Raw genomic sequence first — 17,493 nt, forward strand, 5'->3', positions numbered from 1 at the left:
GTCGCCAGGTTCGGTTTGACATTCGCCTCAATATTACTGATGTAATCTATTGGAAAGCGCGTCGCATGGCGTCCTTCAATTCATTAACGGTGTCTTACCGTTCCTATGCAACAATACTCTTCATGAAACTCCACAGTGCATTGTCACAGGTTGTGAAGTCAGGTCTGCGAGGTGGCCAGTCGAGAGGAGCTGGTAAGATGGGTGACCCATCATGCCATTTCCGTTCGTGAAGACTCAATAAGATGTTTCCACAACGCTGGATTGGCCGTGGGTTCGAAAACGGACCTATGTTCATATGAATTTTTTCACTCAAAATGGCCTATGATATCGTATCTTAAATTTTTTACTTTTCCTCGTGAATCACCCGGTATAAGAAAATGGTATAATATAATCTTTACGATATTTGTGATAATACTTCAACTATGTGTATTTGCATAATTGTTCAATTTAAAAGACTTTAAATTCAGAAAATATTAATTTAGAAGGGTAATCAAAAGATGTTTAAAGCGTGTAATTACTGCGTCAATATCTATTTTTATTCTGTTAATAATTTCTTTTTTAAATCTCATAGTTTTAGCGTTTCTTTAGAAGATTTTCATGTAATACATATTAGTGTTTTGCATGAAATATAGAAATCCAATTGCAGAATTTTGGAGATTCAAAGGGTAACAATCAGAGACCGGAAGTTTAGGCATTATGAATCATTAAAATAGGCAGGCAAAAAGGCATCATAAATAGCTAAAATAGGCAGGCAAAAAGGCATTATAAGTAGCTAAAATACGCAATAAAAGGCAATTACAAAACCTTGCACTTGACCCACAATCTTGCACTTTCCACAAAGGGATTTCGGCTGCAAGAAAAGCTTTATATAAGTCGAATGCAGAGTTTCGACTCGATGTTGCAATTACTGTTGGAAGCAAAGAAATATTCTTCCCAGTAGCCTTGGAAAGTGCATTTTTATGTTTGGTTGTACTGATATGTTGCGATATGAAATATTTAGCTAGCTACAACAACGCCACAATGAAAACTGAAAGAAAAATAACTGTTAAAAATAACGCTGGACCCGCACTCATTGTTGCCTTGTCAAATAAACACAAGCGATAATTAAAACGCTTACTGCTATACATTTTTGCACGGCAGCACTCATTGTTGCAAAGAGAATATGAACTGACTGAAAGACAATAATATACATTCGGTGAAGTCACTTTCATTGTAGCGGTCATAGAATTAAATTAAAATATACCTGTAGGCAATTTTAATAATAAATTAATAAATAATAGATAAATAATCAAATAAAGGCAAAAAAAATATTTATTTTGTAAATTAAGCTTTAGGCCTATATTAAAAAGCCAGAAAAGGCCAACATAATACTGTGACGTTTCAATCACAAAGGCATAATTCGTACAGATTTACTTTCAAAATGAAGATAGATTTAACACATTTAAAAAGTGATTCTGCCAAAGTTCCGGTCTCTGGTAATAATAATAATAATAATAATAATAATAATAATAATAATAATAATAATAATAATAATAATAATAATAATCCGAAATGACAAAGTCATTTTGTCTCGTGACCAGATTATTGTAGGCCTACGAAATGGAAATATACAAATTGGAGATTTATCCTTCGAAGAGATGGAAAAATTCAAGTATCTTGGAGCAACAGTAACAGACACTCGGAAAGAAATTAAACGCAGAATAAATATGGGAAATGCCTGTTATTATTCGGTTGAGAAGCTTTTGTCATCTAGTCTGCTGTAAAAAAATCTGAGTTAGAATTTATAAAACAGTTATATTACCGGTTGTTCTGTATATTGTGAAACTTGGACTCTCACTTTGATAGAGGAACAGAGATTAATGGTGTTTGAGAATAATGTTCTTAGGAAAATATTTGGGACCAAGAGGGATGAAGTTACAGGAGAATGGAGAAAGTTACACAACATAGAACTGCACGCATTGTATTCTTGACCTGACATAATTGGAAACATTACATCCAGGCGTTTGAGATGGGCAGGGCATGTAGCACGCATGGAAGAATCCAGAAATTCATATATAGAGTTGGTTAGGAGGCCGGAGGGAAAAAGATCTTTGGGGAGGCCGAGACGTAGATGGGAGGGTAATGTTGAAAGGGATTTGAGGGAGGTAGGATATGATGATAGAGACTGGATTAATCTTGCTCAGGATAGGGACCAATGACGGGCTTATGTGAGGGCAGCAATGAACCTTTGGGTTCCTTAAAAGCCATTTGTAAGTAAGTAAGTATAATAATAATAATAATAATAATAATAATAATAATAATAATAATAATAATAGCGTAACAGTAATGAGCTCACATTCTAAATATCTGACAATTCAAAACAAAAAGCACAAACACACTTCTTAAATACAACAGCTTCAGAGAACTACGATTGTGACGGAATAAAGTGCACAACTTCATGTGTTTCCTATTCCATTGAAAAAAGAGAACCTAGAAATGTTTAGAAGAGAAAATTCATTGTCTTCTAAGGCAACTTCGCGTCGAGGGAGAAAAAAGCGTCACACAGACTGAAACAGATGGATTGCAGGGCTTAGCAGCCAGCCAGGCTCCATGGCAGCTGGTTCCACAGCAAGAGAGTGTTTAAACTTAACACCCAATTTAAACTAATCGGAATGTAAACTCTGCTGGAGGTGGCAGTGCAATATTTATACAACGAGGAAGAGCTACAGCGGGTTGTTTGTACAATATCGGCAACAACAGCCATCTCCACAGTGCGTTCATATTCATCAGCAAGTTTTTTATTTTCTAACAATGGTGATTTGTCTGCATGTTTATATTAAAAGTTACATCAAGCTATCTTGTGAAATTATCTGTCAAGTGTTTACAATGTTCGTAATAGATTTATTCTTGCCCATTTGTTAGGCATTCTTTGACTTTTATTAAAGGGATACAATGGTAATCTTAACTTCCGGACGGCAGGACACCCCACTACTATAATATTTATCTACGAACTTGACTTTATAAGACCAACTGAGAACAGGACAATGAAAATCTACAGGACAGAAATACTAGAGCATTCGACAAGTAATGACAACAATGCTGTAAATCAGTGCCTGTAGCGGTCATCCGTATGTTAAATCGGCAGCACTTTGAAGAGAACAACCGCCAGGATCACCACCCGTCGGCTGTAAACGAACACGAGATGGCAGTGCAGTCGCTAATACAATTCTTTTTTTTTTTTAACAACAAGTACCAGGTCTCTTGTACCCTTGCCTTTTACAAAAATATGATTATACAAATTGAAATATAAATAGGTTATATTAAAGAAAATTGATTAATATGACCGTCAAAGACGGAGGTATTTTATAAAATTCAAATGGTAGTTATGACGTGACTCTTTACGTAACAACTAGATGGCAGCATAGTAAACCTGACAAAGGTTGTTACCGTCAAAGCCTATAAGATCGAGCAATCTGGGTATATATGTTCTAGGGTAATATAACAGAGATTGTTTCATAAATTTGCAATATTGAAAGTCTCGAAGTAGCTATATTTTTAAATACAGTGGCTGTTTCTGATTTGTAGTAAACAATACAACCCTAAAGGCATGAACAGCAGATGCTTCATAAAAATGCAAGTTGCAAGAGAAAAACACTCAACTCAGTGCTTTAGGGTATTACAAAAAGCCTGTGAGAGAGAAGTCCTACCATACTGAACTATTGCAAGTTGGATGGAGGAGAGGTATTCGCTTTCAATCAAGAGTTGACATCTGAAGAGCTTTAGATTGATCAGTGAGAGAGATATTCAGAAATGCTGCTGCAGATGGAGTCCGCCGTCTTCCAAGATATTGGCAGTGTATTGTTGACATGGCAGAAGGCTATATCTTAAGTATATAATAACAAAAGAAACCTAAATAAATTTAGTGTGAAACAGTAACTATGTTGCCATTACTTTTCTAATGCCATACAGCAACTGTCCGAACCTTAGACATTTTGTACGCATTGATTATTTTTGCAACTACTTTGACCGTAGCTTATGCGAAGGTTGACGAAAACCTCACACCTTACATCACGTCGCAAGTGGGACAAGCGCGCAGCTGTTTTCATTCGTAGCACAAAACACTAACTACTGCGCAATGAATGGCGTGACGAGTTTTCTGGACTGTGTCCTCTGTTAATTCGTGAAGGTGCAGCTGTCTTACTTCACAGTTTCTCCGGGTTTTCTCGTAGAGTCAAAATCGTTATCACAATGAAAATTACGGGATGTGTTGGCTAATTAAATCATTTATACGTCAAAATTAGTTTGGTCCACCCATCTTGTCAAAACGTTCCTATAATCAGATTTAGTTTCCGTTATCCAGATTTCCCCAAATGAATATCTGTATTTACAGCATGAAGTCACTTGTTTCGAAACAAAGGAGGAAGTATATGAATACAGACTACTTCATTTCATTCCAAAAATGTTAAATTTACTTATTTTAAACTTTACATATCTACGCAAACATTTAACCCTAATATACGTCTTGCCAGAAACCATTCAGTATGGCTCTAGTAACACTTTTAAGTACACCACAAATTCTTCTTTGTCCATAAAAAACGGCCCGAACTCGGCGATTGCGGATAGGTTCCAAAATACGTCGTTTTTGACCGGGTTTATGGTGAAATTTCTTATTACAGGGTTACATCATTGTTAAAATAAATTGATATTAAAATAGTCTATACCAGCGTTTCTCCAACTTTTCTGAAGTGGGGACCATTTTCTTAAGTCAGAACAGTTCCGCGGACCACTTTACTCTTCTTCCCTTCGAAAGCAAATTTATAAGTTTTGTAGCATATTTTAATACCAGTATAGGCTACTTAAATTTTAAAAAAGAATTAATTAATTTAATTTAATTAATTTTATATTAGTATTAACTAATTAAGTTAATGTTAATAGAATAAAATTCTTTTTTTTTTTTGTATTAGAGTTTCGATAATCTTTAACTAATTAACTAAAAATAAATAAATGTTGGTACGCACATTAATGAGATGGATGAGCTTGTCGATTCTTGCACAGTTGTTCTATATTTGGACGTATGCTGGTAAGCTTAAGTCGGAGATCGTCACATACATCAAGTCGATTTCGGTACTTCGTTTTTATTAGAGTTAGTGATGAAAACCCTTTCTCACACAGATATGTAGAAACAAACTGAATTATAATCTCTAAAGCGCTATTGTACAGTTCACTATACTCGTATTCTCTTTTCACTGTGATGCAGTCCAGAAATTAACCATACCTTCCTTCCGCTTCGAATTTCATTATAAGTCCGGTGTCATTCGAGAGTTCAATTGACTGTTCTCTTTCACACAGTGAAAGTTTGTTATTTTCATTATCGCAATGAAAGTGATCACGGACCCATGAAAATTCGTCATATTTACTTGGAAAATAAATTTCAAATTGTGACCTCAGAGTTGTATTATTGGTGTACGACGTACAATACGTGACCATTTCAATGTGTAGACTGGGTGTCGGCAAAACTATTGTCATAAATACATTAAAAGGTTCGGTACTTTGGTCCTCTGTTATGAATTCGGGTGATCCCTGGTTGTATTACAGGCGCCAGATGTGCAGAGCAAAGATGGCGAGAAAAACCACGTCCATAATGCTTTAATTCTTCTTTTGTTGTTGAGAGTAGAGTGGAAAGTCGGTAGACAGGTAAATTTCATTAAGTGTCAGTACTGGGAGAAAAAGTGAAAGGCGATTGCCACGTGTAATTTCCAAACTCTGAGATTTTCAATTATGGTGTAATACTCAATTCGTTTGAATTATATTTTTTTCTTCTGTCTTTTTTGAAGGACCACAAGGGTAGACCTCGAGAACCACAGGTGGTCCGCGGACCATAGTTTGAGAAACGCTGGTCTATACAATCTAAGTTCGCAAGCTCTTATACTCGCTTTCATCTTGGGTGATGAAATAATTTCACTCAACAAAAAACTTACAAATTATTTCCTACGTTGACAAATTAATTGTGATAGCAGAACTAAGTACAAGGTGTTAAAAGCACACACTTACCTTGCCAGCCTTGCAGGAACACAGCTCGAGAGGCCGGTTCCCCTCGGCAAACGCGAAACGATACTGTAACACAAAAGGAAAAAATGATCATATTAGCAATAGGCCTACATTATACGCAGCAACTTATAGAACACCAGATTAAATCAAGTTATAGTCGACCATATTACGTGCTAGACATTAAATTACAATGTGCACATGTCTTTTTACTTTCAAGTAAGAGGTCTAAGATGCTGCAGCAAGAATTGGCTTGATGATGTAGTACTTCACATGCAGGTGCGACAAAGGCCCTTCACCACGTCGAGCTTTTGAGTCCTCTGTGGTGGAGCACACAGAGGAGCGCTGAACATGAATGTTACATGCATCGGCTTTGTTATAGCAGCTCCATGCTCCCACTTCCCCTAGCAAACACTCATCTGCACATCTTACAGCAGGCGGAGTACATACTACACGAAGAGGTGTCTCAAATGACAATAGCCTGAAATGTATTTATGTTTAGATATAAATTCACTTTTCACTCATTTTATTTGCTACATTCTACATGTATTTACTTTCAATTATATGCTTGTTACTTATGCTTTGGTTTATACATTCATTTTATAATCATTTGCGTAATATCCCCTTCCTCATTTATTCATTTATTTACTCATTTGTTCACGTTTACGTACTAAGTCTTGTTCTTTCAGATCATTCTTCAGTTCATCATCTATTCCACTTGTTCATTTTTTTATTTTAGTATGTTATTTTACGACACTTTATCAACATCGCAGGTTATTTAGCGTCTAAATGAGATGAGGGTGATAAAGCCGGTGAAATAAGTCCGGGATCCAGCACCGAAAGTTACCCAGTATTTGCATTTGCTATTCCACTTATTCAATAATGATTCACATATCCATTGTTGCTAATAATTCATCTACTCATTCTTTTGTTCATAGCATATTTTTCAATCAATCAATGCATACATCCCTTCATTCACGAAGTCTACAATTCATTCATTTATTCATCCTTTTTACTTCTTTTTTTCTTTTCCTTTCTCTCTTTCTTTCTTTTCTTTCCTTCTTTCTTTCTATCTCTCTTTCTTTCTGTCTTTCTTTCCTTCTTTCTTCCTATCTTTCTTTTCTTTCTTTCTTTCTTTCTTTCTTTCTCTCTTTCTTTATTTCTCTCTTTCTTTCTTTGTTTTCCTTTCTTTCTTTCTTTTTCTTTCTTTCTATCTTTTCTTTCTTTCCTTCTTTTCTTCCTTTCTATCTTTTCTTTTTTATCTCTTTCTCTCTTTCTGTCTTTTCTTTCTTCCTCTCTTTCTCGTTTTCTTTCCTTCTTTATCTCTTTCTTTCTCTCTTTCTGTCTTTCTTTCTATCCATCTTTTCTTTCTTTCTCTCTTTCTATCTTTTTTCTTTCTTTCTTTCTTTCTATCTTTCTATCTTTTCTTCCGTTCTCTCTTTCTTTCTTTCTTTCTTTCTTTCTTTCTTTCTTTTCTTCATCTACAAATGTATGTATTTCATTCATTCTCGTATCCCCCTATTCATTCCATCAGTTCATCTATTGATTCGTTTCCTTCTTCATCCTACCGTTCATTCTTCCGCTTCTTCAGCCATCTTTTCTTCACCATCCGCCCAACCACTCCTCCTCTTCATAAACCGTCCAAACATTCCTCCTCTTCATCATCCGTCCGACCAATATTCCACTCTTTATCCTTCCATCCACGCTTTCATTCTTCATCCTTCTATCCAATCTTTTATTCTTCATCCGTCCGTTCAATCTTACCCTTTTTCATCAGTTCGTTCATTCTTTCGCTTCATCTATCCGTCCATCTTCTCTTCATAATCCGTCCAAACATTCCTTTTCTTCTCAATACGTCGTTCAACCTTTCATTCTTTATTTGTCCTTTCATTTTCTCTTCTTTATTCGTTCGTCTATTTTTCCTTTCTTTATCCGTCCGTCCAGTCTCTCTCTTCTATATCTGTCCGTCCATCTTTCCCTTCATCCTCTGTCCATTCTCTCCTTCTCGTCATCATTCGTCCAGTCATTCTTTTCCTTGTTCATCCGTTCCATTCACTTGTTCTTTTCTTTCATTCATCCCTTCTCTTTTTCATTCAATCTTTTATGTTTATTTCAAATTCCCTTTCTTTTATTCATCTTAATATCAACTGATTTACGTATAACTTATTATATTCTCTCAAAATGTATTCATTTTATGCTGACTTTAACACATCCTCTTTTTATCATCAGTGTTATATCCCTATGAATAAAAGAACATACTCTTCCTCACAAAACTGCCTACATCAATCAAACCGAAAGCAATTACTCAAATATTTCTAGTACAGAATAGGTCGTCCTCATCACTTACCAGGAACGGGAAGACAGCGATATAGAGAACGATGAAGAAAGAGATGGAGAGCTTAGAGAAAGAGACAAACTGTGCACCTCATTCCATATTTAGGAATGAGGAATTTAATGCTGGACTAAGTACAGCTCTGCCAGAAATATGCTGGAAACTATAGTGTTAACGTGGTGATAAGAGATAAAGCCACAGACCCTATGTAGGCGTAGCTAACCAATAAACTGAAACTAACCAAACCAATCAGCTCAGCGAATTGTACTGAAAATACTGAATTAATCCCAGAGTCTGTAAATGGCAGAGAAAGGGCTCTCTGTTCCGTGCAGGCGATACGGTATCATGGAAACCAAAGCGATCTAACGATACAAAGCTGAGTGAGGTACATAAGTTGGCCTAAGCGTTCACAAACTACAGTTATTCATCTCCTCACCCTTCCTAACCCTACATTTGCAGCAGGGTACCGCATGTCCACAGCTCTGACGATGCTTCCATAACTCACCCCCAAAACCACAGCACCCATCCCATTTATTGGTTGCCATCGCAACGAATTTCGGTATAGCGCTCGATAGCAGTGTGTACAGAATACAATAAGGTAAACTATAGTTAGCTGGCACGTCTTTCTTTATTTAATCTCTCCTTTATTTACTTTGTGCATCTTGCGGAATATACTACGGTATATTAACACTGTACAAACACCACTGGCTCCATGGCGTTACTTGGTATACGTACGACAGAGCGATCCAAATATTAATCAAGCCTGTACGGTAGTTCAGAGCGAGAGTGCCGGCTCATCATTCTGTCGATCCGAGCTGGAGACCCTGTGTTGACTGGAGTGATACTTGTGGTGGACAACTGCTGTGTCGGCAATGGAGCACCGGTGGGCTAAAAGTTAATTCGTAACTCTCAATACTAAATTTGTTACGGAACACGTCTAATTCACTTTATTTTCTCTTTTAATTGCTGTTCGCCATTCGTCAGCAATTATTTCGATTCTTATCGTGACACTTCGTATTGTTTTGTTGTTGTTTATATTACAATAACTTTTCAATAATCTCAAGATTGTTGTTGTCCTTTAAGCCTCGTTCACATTTTTCAAGTAACTTGAATTCAAGTCACGTGATTTCAAGTACCTAAATTCAAGTCGCCGTTCAGACATATTCAAGTTATTTTGTTTTCAAGTAGGATAAAATGGCGTCCATGAATGTTTGCAATTAGGAATTTTTGTAGTAACAAGTCTCCGTGCCAGGGGAATGATAAATATATTGAAGAAATGGAGAACGCGTTGTTCAGTATGGGTTAGGAATTAGATTAATAAGAGAAATACACGACCATTGACCATTACAAATAGAATAAGTGAAATCTTCAAGCAGATTTAATAATTCTTATCGCAAATGTAATAAAATATAAGCGAGTCTGATTTACCATAATTGAAAATGATTATCTTGAAGCTGTCACAGTTCCCCCACAAAAATCTATCAACCACATTGAACCATGCCAGTTTCGGCGATAAATGTCATCCCTTCAAGCAACGCTCTTCTCTTCTTAATCCCTCTTGCCTTCCTCACTTCTTTTCTATCTACAGTTTAATGGTTTTTTATTATTTTTCATAGGCTATCCCATCTGTGTCCACGTTAAAATCTCTGCACTTCAATTCTTCAATGAACTCTTCCTTTCTTTGCAGCTTCCTTCGCATTTCTATTACGAAACTTTGGAGTTTCTATAATCCGCGGGCCTTCGTGAATTTTATACAACTTCAGAAACTCAAATATTTGGTCATTATTTCATTTACTGCTGTTTCCTATTATTTTTACGTTCCCAGTAGAACTGAAAAACAATCAGCTGTTAATTTAATGCTCTTAAAACAGCTGTTAATTTAAATTCCCGCTCTTTTCTCCTTGAATTCAAGTTATCAAGTGACGTTCACACTTTTCAAGTGTCCTTTCAAGTCAAGTAAAAAGTAGAAAGGGATCCAACTTCACTTGATACTTGAATTCAAGCCGTTAATTGATTTCAAGTCAGCTTGAAACATAGTTCACACTTTTCAAGTTCGTCTTTTCAAGTGACTTGAATTCAAGTTACTTGAAAAGTGTGAACGAGGCTTTAGTCAACTGTCCGAAGAGAAGCCTGAACCTTAAGTGATATGGGGGGAGTATGGGGGGCACTGCCCCTCCAACGTGTCGAAACTTTTTTTCTATTAACGTTATAAAATATTGAATTCAAAATATCTTTTTTGCTTTTGTTTATGATTAAGTTTCTGTGCTTAAATTGGTGAATTAATGTTTTCAGATCATGTGTCTGGACTATAATATTTATTTTACATTTCTGAATGTATAAGAATTTCTATACCTCATTTGTGGAATGGAAACACTGTAATGTTTCTTTTGTAACAGTCTGTAGCTACTCGTGTGTTAGAAGTCTGCAGGTGTTCAGGCCGCCACTTGGAGAAATATGAAGAACATACTGCACAACAATGCAGAAAAATGGAAAGTGATCCCGGCATAATGTGTACACTTATAGACGAGATTAAATAAAATAATAGAGTGTAAATTTCATATATCTTCAGGAAAGTAAACGTTATATAAAAAAGAGTTTCTTTTAGCACTGTTACGTGGTTTTATTGATGTATGCATGTGTTTCTGTAAGAGAGAGAAAAAGAGGGAGATTGTTTTAAATTATGCCATGCCCTAATTATAATTTGCAATAGTCCTACAGTTCAAGCCCTATACAACTCGGTCCGAAATATCGCGGATGTGGATATAACACTGTAAGAAACATGCCCCCGAAAATACCTTTATTAAATAATCATATTCCGATATACTGTACCACGGTCAAGCTATAACGGGGGCGAGGAAGTAAATGATGTTCCCCATAACCCCGCCATATGGGGATTCTATGGTTTTGCTTTGCCTCCCCCAAGGAAACGGTTCTCTCTCCGCCTATGAGGCCAGGAAATGAGGTAGGATGGCCAGTTTCTTTCTCCCTCCATTGCATACATTTCCGATTAGCTACATATTACACTAGTCAGACTTCAGATGCATACAAACATTTGTTCTTCCTCTGAAATATATCAAGTGAGATGTACTGCCTGATAATAGAAATCTCAAGATTTAGCATAAAAATTTAATTCCATAAGCATAATATTGTAACACTCATCAAAATGCATAACAACCAAACATTCCTGTTGCTATATCAACATTAGCTTACGCCTTTTCTCTGTAATTATTAAAGGAGAACGAGAATAGTATTAAATATACGGGTGAGTAAAAAGTATGGAACAATGCTTGTAACTTTCTTATTTCTAATTTTATGAAGAAACTGTTTACACAAAAGTTGTAGGGTATCAAAGAAGGAATATTTTGAACATATTTTCAAGTACCGTGTAACTCCACAAATAGACGCTCACTTTCGTATACTTCAGGATACAAGGTAAGTTAACGCATCCTGTCCAGCCCTGCAGAGGGCTAACCAGTTGAACCAGTGCAGTAGTGTGCAGATACTCTTACACTTTGGCAGAATGGCAGGGAACATAAAAATGTGTACTTATGTTGAAGCAAAAGTTACAACTATTGGAACGGTTTAAAAAAAGGTGAATCAATCAGAGTCATCGGTCAAGAATTTGACATTTCGATCAGAACAGTGCATGGGCTAAAACAAAATTCATCTAAGTACGAGTCCACACCTGTGGAGTAACGGTCGGCGCGTCTGGCCGCGAAACCAGGTGGCCCGGGTTCGATTCCCGGTCGGGACAAGTTACCTGGTTGAGGCTTTTTCCGGGTTTTTCCCTCAACCCAATGTGAGCAAATGCTGGGTAACTTTCGGTGCTGGACCCCGGACTCATTTCACCGGCATTATCACCTCCATCTCATTCAGATGCTAAATAACCAAAGATGTTGATAAAGCGTCGTAAAATAACCTACTAAAATAAAAATCTAAGTACGAGGGATTCTGTAGTGATTATAAGAAGCGTTGTTATTATCAGTTGTTTGTAGAATGAAAACATAGCTTATTTTGTGTCATTTCCTAAATTTAATCAATAAGAATGATTTATGTTCTCTCTTGAAGAGTATACACCGTTTTAAAGCAATTTAATACACAAACACAACTATTACAAGAAATGCTCAATAAGTTTTTGTAGCTTTATTCTCTTCAACTCTAACCAACAATAACAATAATCCATGCTGCCAGTTGACGATAGAAAAGATGCGAAAACAAATGAATGAGGTGTATAAACATTTGAATGGTCTTTCATATTTAAGTAGGTATAAAAATATAGGGGTGCCATTTGAAATTTCAAAGTGAGGGAGGTGAAATCTAAAATGCAATTAAGCCTGGTTTAAGACTTCCCTCTCAATATCTAAATGTAAGTGTTTTTTTTTAATTGAATTCAATTTAAATAACTAGTTATTTAGAGTGGGAAGTTTTGAAATGAAAGCCCCGTATGTAGATATATTTAGAGAGTTTTTCCTCCAGAAGTTTGTGTTATGTTTCAGATGTATCACGTATATATTATACTTAATCACGAAGTTGTTTTGTTATATATTTTGCATAATACTACAATATATTGTTTAAAATTATGCACGTTTATTATTAATGTTTCGGTCCCCACGCCATAAAAACATTGTACAGCCCTTATACGAGGGGGATCCAGGAAATAACGACCGTTCGCGCATACCCGCAGCGCAGCTGACTCCCCTTCCTTGTTTGAAGGTCAACTGGCTTCCTTAACATGTGTTCTAATAATGTTGTGAGTACTGGTTGCAACAAGTCGCCATTGTGCATTTTGTGTTACTTCAAAATGAACGACGTGATTGATAATCCCGCCGACTGTGAGGTGAGGAGTGTGATTCGATTTTTGAATTCCCGACATTTGAAACCTGCAGAAATTTACCGGCAATTGAAAGAAGTGCATGGTGATACTGTAATGAATGAAAGAAATGTGAGAAAATGGTGCGAAATGTTCAACAATGGACGAACAAATGTCCACGATGAAACTCTACTCGGACGCCCATCACTCATCACAGAAGACCTGAAGACTAAAGTGAACGACAGAATCTTGCAAGACAGGCGCACATCACTCGACGAATTGCATATTGCCTTTCCTGACATTTCTCGTTCTTTGCTTGGTGAAATTGTGTCGCAACATCTTGGCTACCACAAAATCTGTGCCCGCCCGCACACTGCTGCTTCAACTCGAGAATTGCTGGATCAATTCGGTTGGGAAATCTTTGATCATCCGCCCTATAGTCCAGACCTTGCTCCTAGCGATTTTCACCTTTTCACTAAGCTGAAAGACTTTCTGGGTGGTACGCGTTTTGGAAGTGATGAAGAGTTGAAGAAGACAGTGAACACCTGGCTTAATGAACTGGCGGCAGAGGAGTATAACACGGGAATTCTAAAGCTAGTGAACAGATACGACAAATGTTTAAATGTAGGTGGTGATTATGTAGAGAAGTAAAGGAAGCTTCAGTTATGTAACAGACTTTGTTTTTTCAAATAAATACATTTTTTTTTAATTATTACAACAAAACGGTCGTTATTTCCTGGATCCCCCTCGTATTTACCAATGTCCGCAGTACACCGTAGAAAGATAGAGTTCGTATTTCGTCACGCACACGGACCATTGTTGTGTCTATTTGTGGATTTCCACTGTACTATACTTTTCATTTATAAAGATTGTGCCACTGAGTCTGTTTTTTTTTTAAAGTACTATGTAATTAATTCTCAATTTTTGGATTCTCCAGAGCTCAGTACGTACAAAATCATATATATATATATTTTTTGCCATTTGAAGAGTCCACTGCAAGAATGATGGATGTCATTTGGAATACATTTTGCAGAAGAAGCAATTGAAAGTTTGAAATGCTTAGCGCTCAAAGCTTAACTGTGATTTTCCGATCATTACTGGACAATGACTATCAGTGTTAATGTCACATAACTCATTCTATACCCTGTATGTCTTAAGCTATGCATTGACAGTCTTGGTTCATTTTCGACAAGAAAGTGACATCCATCATTCTTGCAGTGGACTCTTCATTTATAAATTATTCTTTTGTAAAAATTATATCTTTTGATGGCAATACAGACAATAGAGAAGAATGGCAATGCGGAGCGGCGAGAGGGGTGTGAGTGCCTTAAGGCTGGTTCACAATAAACCGGGAACGGAAACGGCAAAGAGAACGAGAACGGAAAAAATGTTAAAATAAACGTTTTTAACAATATTTCCGTTCTCGCTCTCGTTGTCGTTCCCGTTCCCGGTTTATTGTGAACCGGCCTTTATTCGTATCCCGTACAGGAAAGCGAGACGTGGAGCGATAAAAAAATAGGTATCCATATGTCTTATTATCGAAAATACAGAAAGTAGTAGGTAGTGAGAGTGAGTCAGAGTACGTGAGGAGGTGAGTGGATGGGTGGGAAAGAGTGAGTGAGTGAGTGAGTGAGTGAGAACTTGGGATACAAGACACTCAGATGGAATTGCGATATTCAAAAACGGAAGAAAAAAGATGACATGTTCCACTTGTCACCAGCAGGCAGAAAAAACTGGAAAGGTCAACGTTAAAAATGGAAGACACGCGTAAATGAATAATGACAGCAGCTTTCAGGACGCATATTATGGCGACTGACTCGTAAAGGTAGAATATCGGAGAAGAAAAGGAATTCTTGAAATTGTCCACACATATTCCGATACTTTCTATATTTTCGATGAGAAGACTTATGGATACCTTTTTCTTTTATAGCTGCACGTCTCGTTTTCCTGTATGGCAGTGATGTCAACTGATGCCCATAGGAGCAAGCGCGCGGTTTAGAGCCCAGGAGAGCCTGAACGCTTTACAGCGGAAAGGAAAGAGACAGACGAAAGAGGTAGTATATGCAACGAGTTAGAAAGGGAAGACTATAGAGTGGCCATGTTGTCCTGTACAGCGCTCTTTGCGGTGCCACCGCGAAACACGGCAGATCTGAAGTAAGCGCCCACATTTGTAAAAATTCGTCTGCATACAATGTTGTATAACGAGGTAAGAATTACAAAAAAACGAAAAAAAAAAAACATGCCTTTTGTGTGTGCTCCATATAACTGCAATGTCAAAAGGAAAAAGACAACTGATATATCATATTTCATGTAAATTTTATGAAGTTAAGTCCATAGTTTTGTTAATTAGCAACATTTTTTTTTCATACATAAATGTGTAACAACGCCCGGCATAAACAAAATAAATGGTTCACTGGTAATGTACTTAAACTAAATACGGATAAAACCACTGCAATTGCGTTTCAGACCCAGTGAAAAACAAATAGCAATATAATATTAAAATTGTATTTCGACACCGGCATCATTTATTTCTGCTCCTTCTGTTCTTACTGCTTATAGAAGAAGATGATGAGCTGTAGCTTATAAGAAGTAGGCCTATTTCGAAGACAAACGATTAATCAAATAAATGGTTCACTAGTAATAAAGTTAAACTAAATACGGATAAAACCGCTACAATTCCGTTTCAAATCCAGTAATAGCAATCAAATATTAAAATTGTATTTCGACACTCGCATCCAAAATAACGCAAAACTCTGGGGTAGATCGTATTGTTGTTAGTATTTTGACTGGAAGGACATGAAAGAACATAATTGAGTACCCACGTGCAATAATGGGGTAAGTATGAATATATTTCGTAACTACTTACCCCATTACTGTACGTGGGTGCTCAATTATACACTAATAATTATCTGTGGTGCCACAACCCTTGAAGGGCTCAGACAGACCAGCCGGCTGTTGGTCTCACGTTCACATTTCGATAATAATTATACTCTACTATAACAAAAAAAAAAAAAAAAACTGAAAGCGTGTTTGGTCATGTTTTACCCACGTTACAAGCTTGGAGGTAAAGGTTGTTTACTACAGTTAGGGCCTACTTTCATTCTATGTCTTATGGTATAATACCGTAAGTAGTTTTACAACGTGTAGAGACTGGGAAAACAATTTAATAAAATCATCCGAATCATACTATTAACATTTTCTTCAGCATATTTGCTAGGACTTCTTGTCATACTACATGACAATTTTGCTTAGGTTATTCTTTTAAGCATTCTTTCTAGGAATAGCTCAAGTGTTTTAAATTTAGCGTATACAAGCTTAGATTAAGTTCCTAGCACGTATTTGACGAAATACTAAGTTTTTCCACTTCAGTTTAACTGATTTATGCAAACGAAATTTTGACAGCCGGCAATTGCAATGTTACTCATTGCCACGCCCACTTTGTTTTGGGGGCATAAGTTCATGGCGGACGGTCGTTCAATTTTCTTCAAACATGGCGGCGCAATGACCACTCAACATCTTTCTCTTTCTAACTCGTTGAGTATATGCCGCTTGATCGAGCTATATACAGGGATGGCCAGAACTGACTCAATGAATAAAGGGAAGGGAACTTATTAAAACTATATTCATGTTAATTTTTAGATTTGTCTGAGAAGTATAAGTGCATTATAAGAATGCAAGGTTTAATTTTAACGTTCATTTTTCACAAGTTTGATTTTTTTTATTCAAAAGAAATATTTTCTCAACCTTTCTTAATAGAAAAGTGAAATTTTCAGATATAGGCATATTTATTTAGTATGCCGTATAGAATGTTTTCGTAAATCTAATATACCGTAAATACGTATTACTGAAGATAATGTATTGAAAATTTTGAAAATATTCGCATGGAAATTGTTTGTAAGGAAATGAATTAACAAAGCAACTCTGTTACATCATAAGCAAAAGATACGTGCCCATGTGTTGTAAAAATGTCAGCTCTATAGCTTCTGCAGATTTCGAGAAATTAATTTAATATTCTGGTGATTGGAAGTTGCTCACCAATATCACCTTAAAAGCATAATGCGATAAGAGTTTTGTTATGGAATATTAGTTACTCTTAAAACATATACAGCATCTAGGTAACTTTGCTTTGTACTGTAATATTGTTTCGATTAATTTATTGATTACTTTTATAAGGCTAAAGGTACCATCAATATCAATTCCACTTATCATGTCATATTCTTTTTTTTTGGATATCACTTTCTTTATAAATGATGTGTTTCATTCATTAAGTATAGTATAGTTGTACTACTACGGAATTTATGTGAATATTCCTTCTTAACTCTTTATT

The 17,493-nt window shown here is 36.3% G+C and overlaps 1 protein-coding gene across 5 annotated transcripts in view; it reads right to left on the reverse strand.

The window, feature by feature from the left end:
• Positions 1–17,493, reverse strand: part of LOC138701339 (protein qui-1) — a 1,858,863-nt gene that overhangs the window by 1,594,908 nt on the left and 246,462 nt on the right. For all 5 annotated transcript variants that reach the window (XM_069828122.1, XM_069828123.1, XM_069828119.1 and 2 more), the window contains one exon: positions 6,031–6,093. The gene's annotated coding sequence lies outside the window, so the exon portion shown is untranslated. The remainder of the gene's footprint in view (positions 1–6,030; positions 6,094–17,493) is intronic.

The sequence above is a fragment of the Periplaneta americana genome, chromosome 6 (genome assembly GCF_040183065.1).
Source record: "Periplaneta americana isolate PAMFEO1 chromosome 6, P.americana_PAMFEO1_priV1, whole genome shotgun sequence".
Lineage (NCBI taxonomy): Eukaryota > Metazoa > Arthropoda > Insecta > Blattodea > Blattidae > Periplaneta > Periplaneta americana.